General features: G+C 39.9%; 2 pseudogenes across 1 annotated transcript in view; one reads left to right on the top strand and one right to left on the bottom strand.

The window, feature by feature from the left end:
- Window positions 1-120: 120 nt before the first annotated feature.
- LOC144654840 (pyrroline-5-carboxylate reductase 3 pseudogene) lies at window positions 121-1,216 on the bottom strand (annotated as a pseudogene).
- A 3,160-nt stretch (window positions 1,217-4,376) lies between these two features.
- Window positions 4,377-14,229, top strand: part of LOC144654792 (TPR and ankyrin repeat-containing protein 1-like) — a 26,401-nt pseudogene continuing 16,548 nt past the window's right edge. Inside the window, exons 1-10 of the transcript XR_013570990.1 lie at window positions 4,377-4,469; window positions 6,501-6,768; window positions 6,908-7,144; window positions 7,854-8,090; window positions 9,001-9,234; window positions 9,986-10,151; window positions 10,431-10,828; window positions 12,171-12,392; window positions 12,980-13,219; window positions 13,585-13,735. The product of XR_013570990.1 is annotated as a TPR and ankyrin repeat-containing protein 1-like (transcript). The remainder of the gene's footprint in view (window positions 4,470-6,500; window positions 6,769-6,907; window positions 7,145-7,853; window positions 8,091-9,000; window positions 9,235-9,985; window positions 10,152-10,430; window positions 10,829-12,170; window positions 12,393-12,979; window positions 13,220-13,584; window positions 13,736-14,229) is intronic.

Here is a 14,229-nt window from a genome sequence, read left to right on the forward strand (position 1 = left end):
TTCCTAAAGCAAACAATTATATTTAGTCTTCGAGAAAAGGTCAGTTGGTAAGTTGGTATGTGATGTCTAACGACTTTACCGACTAAATTAAATGTAGATGTAGATGTAGACAACCTATTCTTTTATTTGGCTCACATGTGCCGGTTAGATCAGACCACCCGTGCCGGAGGGCAGTATTTATAATGAACTACAGTAATACTAGGTAATCAAGCATGAATGACAGATACAGGGTCACGTCCCGGGGTCACGTATGCTCCTTACAAAGAAGCATTATTTATGATAAAGGCAAAAGACACAGATCTGAGTTGCGTATATATACTATCAAGTCCGTTCCTATCGAATACAATAATGTTCAACGTGTGTTGTTGGTTTGAATTTCTTTAGCACGTGCTGTGGCATCGTGAACAGCTCTCATCAGTGCTCCTCGTAAACCACACTCTTCCAGAGCATTTATCCCAGCAATGGTCGAACCACCGGCCGTACAGACAGAATCTTTGAGCTCTCCGAGATGTTTTCCGCTTTGTAAAATCATCTTGGCGGCTCCAGCGGCGGTTTGTGCGACTAATTTCACTGCTTCTTGACGATCTAATCCCGCGCGTACTGCACCGTCTGCTAGCGCATCGATGACCACGTACATGTAGGCGGGACCGCCTCCGGTTAAGGCGGTCATCAATTCCATTAAATCTTCCCTCACATCAATGCAGTATCCCAATGAAGACATCAGTTCATGAACTAAAGTCTTATCTTCATCGCAAGTAAATTCCCCGTAAGCTGTAGCGGTAACTCCTTGACGGAACTGAACTGCGGAGTTCATCATCATGCGAACAATTCGGGTTTGGTCAGGCAATGAATTTTGAAGATGATCTAGTGAAACTCCAGCAGCGATTGATGCCAGCAAATGACTCTTGGTCACCACAGGGGAAATTTCCTTGAAGACTTCAGGGAAGACAGTGGCTTGTGTAGCGAGGAAAACGAACTTGCTTTCCTTCACGACTAATTTGTTATCATTAGTCACATTACAGCCCATGTTCCGAAAATGTTCCAAGTCCTTGTCTGCGATGGAACTGGCAAAAATTTCATTTGCCTTAATTATTCCAGCGGATAAAAATCCGTTAGCAATAACTTTTGCTACTTTTCCAGCACCAATAAACCCTAAAGACCGAATCAAACTCATGTTTTCACAGATAGATACAGCGCAAATCTATCTCGATCTTGATAGACCTTTGACTTTTGTTGCTGCAGTTGAATTTTCAATTCAACACCGCCCTTTGCGACTACATTACAATTTATAATTAGCTAAAACGGCACAATAATGATAATAAATAATAATATATTCACGTTGCCCCCGAATAGAGAGCCTGCTCGCAGGCTATCTGTATAACTGTTTCTCGTTTTAAGTACAACTACGAAGGTCTCTGTTATTTTATTTACGACTACTCATTCAAATTAAAGCAGTTGAGCAGTACTTTCAGAATACTCTACATTTACAGGGCGCGTAAATAGCAAGAGCCAAGCCGAGGCACTTGCCACGACTAGATTTTAACCCAAAGTTAAAAATAAAATTTAATTTAGTTTAGTTGGGAATTCAAAATAACTCCCAGTTGAACAAGGTTTATTTTTTTCCCATAAAAAATTTCGCAAAACGCGTTTCAGAGCTTCTAGACTGCAAGATTTCAAAGGCCGGACATACCCCAAGACAAGATCTTGCCTCGTCTATGTTAAAAGTCTGGCTGAAATATTGCTTCTTTTTCTCAATATTTAATTTTTTCTTTGAACTTTCAAGAATTTGCACCGCCCTAGCAATGAAAAGACCAAAATCCCAGCTCTAGCGAGATATATTCACTTACCAGCTAAAGACTTGCTAGCTCGCCATGTGTTGTCCTGTTTTGAGCTGCGCTAGTACACTGCTCTACTGTGACGTAAATAGTATTGATGTACCTCCATGTGTCGTTACAAAATTGGCGCCACAATTGAAACTAACAATAGACCTCTTTCGACTTCGTTTTTTGTGGTTCCATTCAGATCTGTGATACTCTTGAGACTTGTTTCTTTCAAACCACTTTCCATTTTCACTTGCACATGAATGCATTATTTTGAGAAAAATAAAAGAATAATTCAATGATCCTATATTATATAGTTAATTACTTAACCGTGAACATCGGAAAGCGAGGGTTAAAATGACTCTCATGCAAAATGCAGAAAAGGTGGACTAAAACAACTTAATTTTTCAAAATTTCCCGAGATGACCCCCCCGGGGGGAGTACTCCCTATAATGGCCTATACGGTGAGGCTCCGCCCGAAAGTGGTACCATTTTCAGGCTTCTGGTGTATATAAAAGGGTAGGGATTTCACAAGTTTAGGTATATGAAAGGGTATGGAAATCTGTAATTAAGGTTTTTCAAAGGGCCTTTAATTAAAATATTTCAAACAAATGCAATTTATGGCTGTATTACTTCAATTTATTATTAAGCGCTAAATGGAAATGACAAGGAAACGTCGTGTTCTAAGTCTATGCCATGTCTTTTAGGTATATGAAAGGGGTACCTTTTTCAATAAAGGGTATACAAAAGGGGTTCAATTTCTGTCAAAATGGTATATAAAAGGGTAAGGGGTGAAAGCTCTGGGTGGAGCCTCCCCGTACAAAACGTTTTTGAATACCCCCCCCCCGGGGGGGGGGAGATGACTCCCGAGATGCTCACGCCTCTGGCTCTCGCACCCACCCCCCCCCTCCCACCCATGCAAAATCTTGCTTACGGCCCTGCTCAATGCTTACCTATACGGCTTCCGCTGCATTACAGGAGTGCACATTGATTACGCTTTCGTTTGCGTTGCACGCATGAACCGCCCAATACCCACTTCCACGGCGGGTTATTGTATCTTTAAAATATGCACTGATAATTTGCGGATTTTACTGATTTTTTCCAGAGTTGAACAGTTTGCGCTTCTAGAAACAGATACTATCCACTGAGGACCAAAAGCAATAATATTTAAGCTAGGCTAGTTTATTAATTATCCTTCAAAAGGGTATGCAGGCGGGGTGGACACATGCAGTCCTTTTAGCAAAGAACTCACTCGTAAAAACACAGACACACACATACGAGTATCAAACTTAAAAGCCGTGGCTATCTCCTCCGCGGAGGCTCGAGAGGTTTTCGGTGGGGAAAGTCCCCTGTACGAAAAGAGTGCAGGCGCAATAAAACGGCGAGAGCGCTCAATGGATTTCGTTCTTTTGCGCCTGCACTCACCTTGCCCAGCGGATTTTTACAACACACGCCCCATCGTGAACCTCTGCGGAGGAGAGAGAAGCCGTGCTACTTTGTGACAAGATTTGCAAACATTAACAACGGCTTGATGAATTTCAATCATTGCTTGGCAGGGGGGTGGGTGAAGGTGCTACCTTTATACGTACGCTATACGGGTATGTGCCGCCGGATGGGGTCCCGATTTTGACTTCCGGGTCTGAAGTGGGGCTCCCGAATTTTCGGTCTAAGAAGGGTTCATGTAAAGGAGAAAAATAATAATGTCAGCTTTATATCTTTCTGCTTATCTCAATCAGGTCGTTTTAAAATAATGCGAAGCTCATAGCAGATGTTGTAGTAGTGTGGAGAAAAATTATAAATAAAAACATCCTCCTCGCTACTGGTGGGGAGAAGATTATATGTACAATTTAACCAATAATCTTATTGTTAACTCAATAATCTGATATGGGATAGCACATTTGAACGTGGTCCGGCTTAGTGGGGTAGGAACACCTAAACCCCAGAGGAGTACCCCACCTGAACTTTTCCAAGTACCCCCTCCCCCTCTGAGTAGGCAGGTCGTTTTTGTTTTATTTTATATATGTTATTCGTTAAATGAATTTTAGAATTAAAAAAAGTTGGAATAATTCGTGCGAATTCGTGGAAGATTCGTGGAAGATAAAATGGCTTGCGAAAAATGCAGGGGCCTCCCATTTCTTATAAACACACAGCACATGGACGCTACGGGCCGAGGGGGGGGGGGGGGTGGGGGTGGGGACGCACGAAACAATCGGCTGAAAAACGAAAGCATTTCACACACGCATTTTGTACGCACAGTGAACCTATTTCATAAACATGGAGACTCCAGACAAAATGTCATGTGCTGCTATCCTTTGTAAGCCCTTGCGCTTCAATGCAAAAGCCGCAAAACTAACAGTCCTAACAGGTTTTTCTCAGAAATGGTTGCTTCGTTTCTTAGAAAAACCTGCCGTGACATGAATAACCGGCGAAATTATCATAACAATGGGTACTTTAGTCTGGCACGATATCTATTGGTTGATAAGGGCCGATATGTCACGGTTGTCTGGGTTTGTAGACGGAAATAAAAGTGCTGTTTTGAATATTTTGTTCATCCATCGCAGTGATCACAAGATGCAGGACTTCGTTCGGTTCTCCTGTTAAAAGCAAATGAAAAAACACTCATGTAAGCGTGAGCCTTTCTAAGGCCAGGTAAGTGTTTTTAATCAGCGCTTCTTTCAAAGCTAACAATTACTATTTAAATAGGCTTCAGAATGCGTTTCGACGGCTCCGGCGACCATCAACAACAGTCTCTGCAAATCACAATTCCATTATATGACAATAACAAGTTACTTTAAACCTTTAGTTCGCTGAGGATAGACTGATAGTCTTGATTTAATATGGCACTGTCGACAAGCGACGGAGGATCGATTTTTACGCTCGTGTTTTGATGCGAGTTCGATTTTATAGGCACTCAAAATGATGCATTCTCATTTAAAAACTCGTGAAACAGGAATTTTTCATGCTAATGGTGGCCTCAGCGATAGAATGTGTAACATCTTTAGCATATACAACGGGAAAGCGAAATCTGTGAAGGGTGGCAAAAGCATTTCAGATAAGATACCGGGTACTGACCAAACCGTGCTAGCCAAAAATATGCACGAGTAAACCGTGACTGATATCAACAAATGCCCTCTATGGTACAGTGATGTGCTTTGACTAGAAATCATTTCCTGCGTCGAGATTATTAAATCGGCTGAAGAATGTTAAAAATGTAACTCTGGTTCGTCTCAGTGGCGATGAAAGCTAAAACTAGAACAAAGTTTAGTGCTTATGAAGACGGCATAGCTATTGTAGGTCACATTGGGATGATCGGAACAAGTGAACTGTATTAAATTGATGGTATAAAAAAAGCACTACAGGTTCAATCCAGTAAATCACCATCAACATCTATAATCCTTTAATTTCTAAGAGTACTCAGCATTTAATCTCTATATTCAATATTACTACTGAGCATAGAACAACACGGGAAGACACTCTCATTTCTGCTAACGCTGCTTCTAAACAATGTCGGCCATTACTAAACAGCGAAACAGTGAAACGAAACGGCGCAAAACCGAAACAATAAAACAGCAAAACACCGACTACCCTAAAGTATATATTAAGACAAGTTTCGTGTTACCATGAAAATTACTAAGAGTTAACTGGAGCTCTATTCAGAATAGCCGGGGCGCTATTCGGGCTAACCCAAAAATGGACGCCATTTTGAAGATTTATGGTAATACGCTTGCTTTGCTTGAAGAGCACTCCGGTTGGCCTGTTTATGACTAACTCAGTGATAATGGCAGCGGTAACACGATATATAGTTGGAGGTAGTCGCTGATGTTTCGGTATCTCGTCGTTAAGCAGGTTAAGTAATGCCCAACAATATCAGAGTCGCCATGAATTGCCTCTGATTGCGAGAAAATTGGTCCTCGCCTTGCCGAAGTACTTCATATTCGATTCATATCGACCAAAGGTTTTGTACAAGACAGCTAACCAAGTTTCGTTTTCCAATAAAGTGTGATATCATTTAGGTAAGATGTTGTATGCAAGCCTCTACTATACATTTTCGTGTTTCAATTTCGAATTCGTGTTGGTATTATTGTTTTTGTACATCACCTTTTTAAGACTTTTAACGTTTTTTAACAACAGTGTAACCCTTAAATTCGACAACAGTGAGATCCCGCTTACAGTGGTTAAGGCATATGCTATGCTCTTGACATTCACATCATTGATAATAACATTAATTGTCTTCATAAAACCAGGAAGTAACACTGAAACATTTTCACCTCGCCATGATGATGGAAAACGTTTGCTTGCACTTTTAGTCTCCCTTTATTCAGTGCTGACAGCAATTGTGGTTAATTGGACAATAATTTCAGGACACCGATTACTACGATACATTCAACAAAGAGGTATCAATGAAGTATGTTTAAAACTGTAGTCGAAGAGACAAAACGAATGATGCAAACTCGCCGTAGAATCCCGGGCCCCGAGAGTAGAGTAGTATGTAACGCGTTTAGCCTGTGTTCACATGGCGGGTGCCATAAACATGCAGGACGTGTTTTTCTCACTGAATCAGAATAGTTGTGTATCCTATCTGTAGAAAACTCACCTAAAAGTAAGAATGGGCTAACTAAAAGTATTAGCTTATTGCCTGGGTGTTCTTTTAGATACAATGTTTGCTTTGTTCCATTGCAGGAGTCACTAAAGTATGGACCCAGCTCGTCATCTTGACTATCTTGGGATGATGGGACAAGCTGCCATGCAGCAGGGTGATTATGCTCAAGCCATGCAATATATAACCATGGGTCTTGATCTGCTGCAGTCTTACCCTCCACAGTTCGCTGCTCGTTTTCTTGCGGATCGAGCTGAGTGCTTATGGCAGCTGGGTGACGAGAGAACATCGGTGCAGGATATGAGAGACGCTATAAATGCTGGTTTACCGCTTGGCGACCTAAATGCCGAGGTGATTGCCGATACAAATTACCTTTATTAGTCTTTTTTGAAAAGTTTCAGTTCAATTCGAATTCTTGCCGAGACCTTAATTATTTTGAAATTCACAAAAAATGTTATCCACAATAACAATATTTCTCATCTTTTTTCAGAATATGACATGGAAGTGGTCAAGTCGTGGTCATTCTTTCTATAACAACCAAAATTACCATTTGGCTGAGCAATGTGCAACAATTGCCATGCAGTTTAAAGCGTACATTCCCCTGGGTTCTTTGGCTAGAGCGCAGCCTTACCTTTGCAGAGCCTTAACGCGGTATGAACTAGGAAATATTATTGGAGCACAAGCAGACATCAACGATATCAAAAGACTGGATACAAACTTTGCCAGGGTAAGAAAGTATGTTTTTTGTATACACATGCATGCAGACATGATTTGTTTGAAGACTGAGACTGTGTGCCTTTACATGAGGTCAATTACAACATTATGTTTCAGCAAAAAAAATCATTCAACTGTCCCATACCTAGATTCATTTCATTGTTTACATGCAATGTTCCGATTGGCCACCGAGTTTAGATTAGTCTCGATCCACTGATCTGTTGGAAAGAATCCCAAATCTCTCAGTTAAAAAGGAAGAATAACCATGGAGCGCAATCATTAGTAAGTTATGGTTCTGTGTATACATGTACATCTATAGTGATTGGATAAAGCTGCGGATCAAAACATTTCCTACATTGACGGAAATGCTCTGGACAGGTGTACACACACACACACAGTCCACTTTGCGGTTTTTGTTTTGTTCTTTATTTTCTGCGACTTGTCAGGCACTCATGGAGGCTGGGATGTAATTATGCCGTACCGTTTAAGTGCTATTTTGGCAACTTCGCCCGGGATTGATTTGCCCATCCGGCAAAGCCTACGCTCCTCCTCACCGAAGCAAAGTAAATCGAGGATTCCATCAAATCCAAATTAAAATTAAAACGCTTTTCGTAGAATATTTCGAATTTCAATTAAACTTATCTTTTGCGAAAACAAATGGGGTTAGGTGGACTTTAAACTCCTTTTTGTCTTAGTTTCTTCATGTTGTTATGGTTTGACAGGCTTCTGCTAATATCCAAAAAGACTTGGCCATTGAGGAGTTCAAGAAGCACAACTATGAGAGGTCATTAAGGTTGTTTCACATAGCCCTCCTGCTTCACCCTGAAGATGATTCAAATGTGAAGTTCAAACGGTCTGTTGAGAGCCATCAGGCGGCTGTTTACTTCAGATTGCAAAAGTACAGGGAGGCGCTTCAACTTGGAGAGGAATGCTACAAGTCAAATCCTTACACATGCAAGGTACAGAACTGAAAATGTGCATGATTACACACCAAGTTACATAATATACCTTATTCAATTCTGACTGTGGGTACTTGAGTACTGAAACAAAAATCTTTCTAAAGCCATGTGGCAACTGTTTTGAATTAGGGCTTTAGAGGCCTTTTAGGTTACTAATGTAAAAAAAAAAAAACAGGAACCTTAACCGTATTTGCCAGTGCCGGTAAGTTTTTATGTTAGAATGGGTACCTCTTGGAAGTGGAAAATGAATTTGGGCCACACCCACAAAACGAAAATTTAGAACCTTGTTTCGAAGTTTTCTGACGAGCACCCCCGAAAATTTATAGGGGAGACCCCCCACGGTTCAGTGAAGTCCACGGAATAATTTGCAGACCAATGTATGGAGATTCAAAAACGCGATTTCTTGCTTTCCAGCTAACCTATAGTTCTCAAATTTGATCAGCAGCAACATGTGTTACATATTAACCTTAACTACGGCGTTAAATATTTCATAGGCCAATTTACACAGAAGTTATTTGATACTGAATTCTAACCTTTTCCTCTACAAACGCTGTATTCTTGCCCATGTTTGCCCCAGTGCCCAGATCCCTTTATGAGACACAAATGGTAGTTGTAGTTGGTCTTGAATTTGTTTTGTTAAATAAACTGCAATGATTCACTAAGGGTGCGTCTCATAAAGGGACCTGTGCATTGAAAGTGGCGACCAACACGCGTGAAAAGGCTTACTCGTTTTGTTTGTTTGTTGTTTGTTTGGTTGTACAATTATTATCAACTTCACAAGTTTTAAACAGTTTCTTTTTTTATGTTTACTAACAAGCAACCGACTACCATCCTGCTCTTCAGTTTGGTGATCGTTATTTCCTTTCAAGCATGTTATGTGTCGGAACTTTTTTCTCTTTCTTTCTTACAGGAAGAAGCAGAAAGATGGAAGGAACGAGGAAATCGTCTTTCCAAGGGCTCAAATTTAGTTGATCTAGCGATCGCTTACTATTCACTTGCATTGAAATTTACGCCGCCAAAAGAAAAGGACCTAAAAGCGACCATTCTTTCAAATCGATCTTTAATGTACAAAAAGACAGGGAGAGATGAAGATGCTCTCAAGGATGCCCAACTATGTGTTGACAACAATCCCAAATGGGCAAAGGTAAGAGAGTTGCATTTGAAACTTGGTCCGGAAAACCCAACCGATCTTTTAAAAGGTAAAAAGCGTTCTCTGGTTAAAACGTTTTTAAAAGAACTTTGGTTGTCAGTCTGCAACCTTTGTCTAGAAAACGGAAGCTTATTTTAAAAACTTTTAACCACAGCATGCTTTTTTCCTTCAGTTAGACATATGTCTTATCTTGGTTACAGCTCAATTTTTGCCAACCAATTTATCTTGTTAACAGAATGTACCGTGGCATCTATTTTGTCTGTAAGACTGCTGCAAATGCATTTCCCGAAGGAAATGTTATGGAAAGTTCCTACTGAAAAAGTTCATTTTTAATTAGTATTTTTATACAGTACAATCCCGATTTCTCGATCCCTCGGTTTCTCGAAACTCCAAATTTTTCGAACCATTTTCGTTTCCTTGGATAGTACTTTTTTTGTAACTTCCTCCCGATATCGCAAACCTCCCGCCGATTTCTCCAAATAATTTTCGTTTCCCCTGGAGTCGAGAAATCTGGATTCTTCTTAGTAAGTAACAGAGAAGAACTATCGAAGGGAAACGAAAATTGGTTTTAAAAATCGGGAGTTTCGAGAAACCGAGGGTTCGAGAAATCGGGATTCTACTGTAATAAGAAACCGTGACTTTTTTTTTCAGCATACCTAGTATTTATCCCGACATATCTTATATGCTGTGTCTCCTCCTCAAGTGCAGCGCACAACATTAATCTTACATTTAATTTAATTTTTAGGCACAGTATCGCCTAGGTTCTTGTCTCTTTGCTTTAAACAAATGCCGTGAAGCAATGGAGCCCTTCTCAAGATCTCTCCAGTTGCTACTTAGAGACTCCTCGAGTTCAGAAAGAGATCAAGTGGATACTTTAAACCAACTTCTGTCTGTGGCTTTAGTACTGCCAGGTAACATTACTATGTTGTGAGTTGTGATTTTATCTCAGGTTAGCTATTCACCACATAAGCAAAACTAAGCGAACGAACTTTAAACAGAACGACTTAATTTGGCAACAATAGATGGTTCGAAACTTGGTCTACACGCGAGTAATGTAATCACGGCAAAATTGATCAGTTAGTTCCTTCCTTCCTCTTTCTAAGCAAACATCTTCTTCAGTGATCAGTTCGATCGTCGTTCAGCCTTTCAAAAATTGTTGGGAAACTAATTTCGTCTTTTTAATTCTTTAGGTGGCACATCAAGTATTTCATACAGCCTTCCGGGAAACTTAATTCAAACCATGATCAATCAAGCTGTAGCCGAAAAAGACTGGACCAGACTTCATCTTCTCTTCTTGGGTGGTGGAGGAGAGAAACGGCACAAAAATGGCTTAGGTGGCCTTGCAACGGGATGCGATGCAAGCGGTGTCCCGTTAGATGAAGTTATTCGCTGTGACTTCCCAGATCTAAAGATATTTGTAACCATCTTACTGGAGCACAAAGCCAATGCTAATCCTCCAAAAGGAGGCAGTAAAGATCCTGTAGATGTCGCCATCGAGTTAGAAAAGTTTGATGTGGTAAGTTTGCTGATGGATAGGAGCAATAAGCCTGAAACTGATGTCAAGACCAGTGCGAGCAAACTTCTTCAGGTAAAAAAAAATCGATTTTTAATAAGCAAATCCTAAAACAAAACATTGAAAAGGCGATATGCCATAATATGTTAAGTCAACTTTGGCGTTATCAGTCACAACAATGGTAGAAAGATAACAAGAAGTAGAGTGCAAGCATGGTTAATTAGCCGATAGTTAATGAATTAGACTACAACCCCAGACAAAAAGAGTTGGGAAGGTTGTAAAAACATTCCCGATTAGAGAGAGTTTCTAATTCAATTTAGCAATCCCCATTCCTGTACTGCTGTAGGATCCCCTCGTTCCCATCTAAAAATGTTGGTCCCTCACTTTACAATCTTGTGTGTAAGGTCGCTTTTCGCTCAACATTGAATAGCGGGGGGGGGGGGGGGGGGGGGGGAGGGGAAGAACAAAAGGGCAAAACTTTCCAAGACGTTTGTCACATGTTGTCAGGGGTTGTAGATCATTGAAACGGCCAATTGCCATGCAAACATCAAATTACGCTGAATTGCTTCCAGACAAATTTCAAGACAAGTCACAAAGTTTGGTGGCTTAAGGTGGCTTGATACAGTTTTGAGGGCAAAGTGAGCCCAACTTTTAACTCTCTTTAAAAATATTCAGGAATGTTTTTTCTTTCTCTTATTATTGTTTCCTAAAGCGTATAGCCATATGCGACATTTTACCAATAAAAATGCTAATAAACAATCAATAAAGAGCCAAAATGAATGGCCGAGTGCTTAGGAGGGGACTGGGCACTAGTTATTTTAACAGCGTTTTTCTCAAAATCTACCCGTATGACCCCACCCCAAAATTTCAGATATTATAAATTGGCTTTGATTTAACATTCATGCAGGATAAAATAAAAATCTGTAAGACAGATTTTTCGCAAAATCGGAAAATGTGATATTTTGCCCCTTGGCTCAATTTCTGTCTTACAGATTTTTATTTTATTTTGCATGAATGTTTAATCAAAGCCAATTTGTAATTTCTGAAATTTTGAGGTGGGGTCATACGGGTAGATTTTGAGAAAAACGCTGTTAAAACAGCTAGTGCCCACTCCCCTGCTAAGCACTCGGCCATTCATTTTGGCTCTTTATTGATTGTTTATTAGCATTTTTATTGGTCAAATGTCGCATATGATGGCTATATGCTTTCAACAACAGTAATAAGAGAAAGAAAGAACATTCCTAAATATTTTTAAAGACAGTTAAATGTTGGGCTTACTTTCCCCCTCCAAACTGAGTCAAAACTGTATTAAGCCACCTTAAACGTTAATTTAAAGTTCCCATTCCCAGTAGTTTTAAGCTCATATAATGCAGCGTTTTTACTTACTATTTGCTGTTGGTTTGTTCGCGTTTTGCAGAGAAAGTTTAGAGCCGATGGATTAGACGCTGTGCGTAAAGGAGAGGACAGTAGAGCCATTGAACTGTTACAACTGTCTTTGAAGCACGAAGACAACACACTCGATGGAAAACGGGAATTGCTTCGGCTTCTTTGCAAATTGTACTTCAAAGAAAAGTCTTTCAGTGATTGCCTTGACACAGGTCGGAAATTAAAAGATACTTTCGAGGGGATCAGGAATGAGGTAATAATTTTATACGGCTTCTATTTATATCTTAAGTATTTATAAAGTTTACTCTCACAACAGTACTCAGTCTTCAGGCAGAACAGGGAGTGGAGCTGAGGGGAAGGGTGGGGGTAGTGGATCCTCTCTTGGAGCGTCAAAATGAACTCAGAATTCTGCAAAGAGTACGCGTCTAAGCTTAAAAAACGTTTCGTTTGAAACAGGATTCAATCGAAAACTTGAAAAGTTACGTAAAATGCCTGAAACAGAAAGAAAGAAACAGTTGTAAAATGTTATCGTTCCAGATGGATGAATAAACATGCAGCCACTGGTAACATTAAGTTTAGAATTTTAAAAATGACCCATTAATTTAGAATCCTTGTGTTGCAAGACCCTTAAATTTGAACATGGAATATAAACAGATTTGCTGCGAACAGTTATGACAATTGCTGAATAATTTAATTCACTTGGCTGGTACTTGTAAGCGAGCTCCATACGTTTGTATGACAAATACCTTATATTGTTCAGTATTTTGGATTCAGATACCCTCAACGTTCGTCCATGTCGCATACATCTCTTTACGAATTTTTTTTTTGGTCGCTTAATAGGTCACAGTGGAAGAAGCTACACTGTGGAAGAAGTGGGGTAACGAGTTACACAAGGAAAGTAAACACGAGTTAATGTTCGACTTCTATACGCTTGCTTTGGATTTCACACCACCCACAAACAATGAGTTAATCACTGCTCTTCTGAGTAACCGATGTTTGGCGTTAATCAATTTGGAGAAGTTCAACGAGGCTCTCGCAGATGCAGATAAATGCACCAAAATTAGGCCAAAGTGGTTCAGGGTAAGTAGCGATCTTTGTTTGGCTCTTCTCTAGAAAAAAAACGAGTAGTGTGTAGGATCACTACAATCTCATTCTATTGCTTGAAGGTGGTCATGTAATTATATTTTATTTCATGATAAAAAATTGCTAATTGCTAGAGGGGTAAAATGGGAACTGTACGGGATTTTGGAAAATTTTCATTGGGGAAATGGGGTTTGGGTCACTGGGACTGGTATTTTGAAAATTTGAGAAAACAATAGGCTGAAAAATGGGATTCGGGCAAAATTACACTCAAACTACTTGATTAGTCATTTATCATCAGATTTCCCTTAATAAGGTTCAATAAAAATTTCCACTTTTCGATTATCCGTTCACTTTTTTCTTAGGGGCATTCACGACGAGGAACCTGTCTTACTAACCTGAAAAGACACAAAGAAGCCGTACGAGCGTTCTGTAAAGCACATGATAACGCTCTCAGCGACAAAGAAAAGCAATTGACTGCACAAGAAGTCATTTCAGCTGCTATGAAATTCGAAGGTTGGTGATCTGCTCATAGCATAAGTTAACTACTTAATCAAAATACACCTGATTTAAGAAACGTTGACCCGTGAAAAGCATAAACGATGCGACCCAAATGTTAACTGGGAAATCGGAAAAAATAAGCGTCTTCTGTGACAGAATGAACATAATAATAAGACAGGTTGCATAAATCATGCTTTCAACGCTCTCGAAGAAAAAAATGCCTTGATTATAAATATATTGAAAATTACTAAGCTTACCAATGCTGTCTACCCAGAATCCCATTAGGTCTTATCGTTCATGATTTGTGCTTTTCACGGGTCAACGTTACTTCAATCAGGTATATATAAAATCGTAATGAGGAGCTCTAAATATTCCATTGCTACTCAACATAATTGTCTCTATGAAGACATTAATTTTGAAAGAGGGACGAGTGATATAGCCGATATAAGACTTATGTGCAATCCACCTATTCCTTGGCAGATTAATATTTGGCAACATACCGGGCCCTG

This window comes from Oculina patagonica, chromosome 5 (genome assembly GCF_052425735.1).
Source record: "Oculina patagonica isolate OP01 chromosome 5, crgOcupat, whole genome shotgun sequence".
In the NCBI taxonomy this organism is placed as follows: domain Eukaryota; kingdom Metazoa; phylum Cnidaria; class Anthozoa; order Scleractinia; family Oculinidae; genus Oculina; species Oculina patagonica.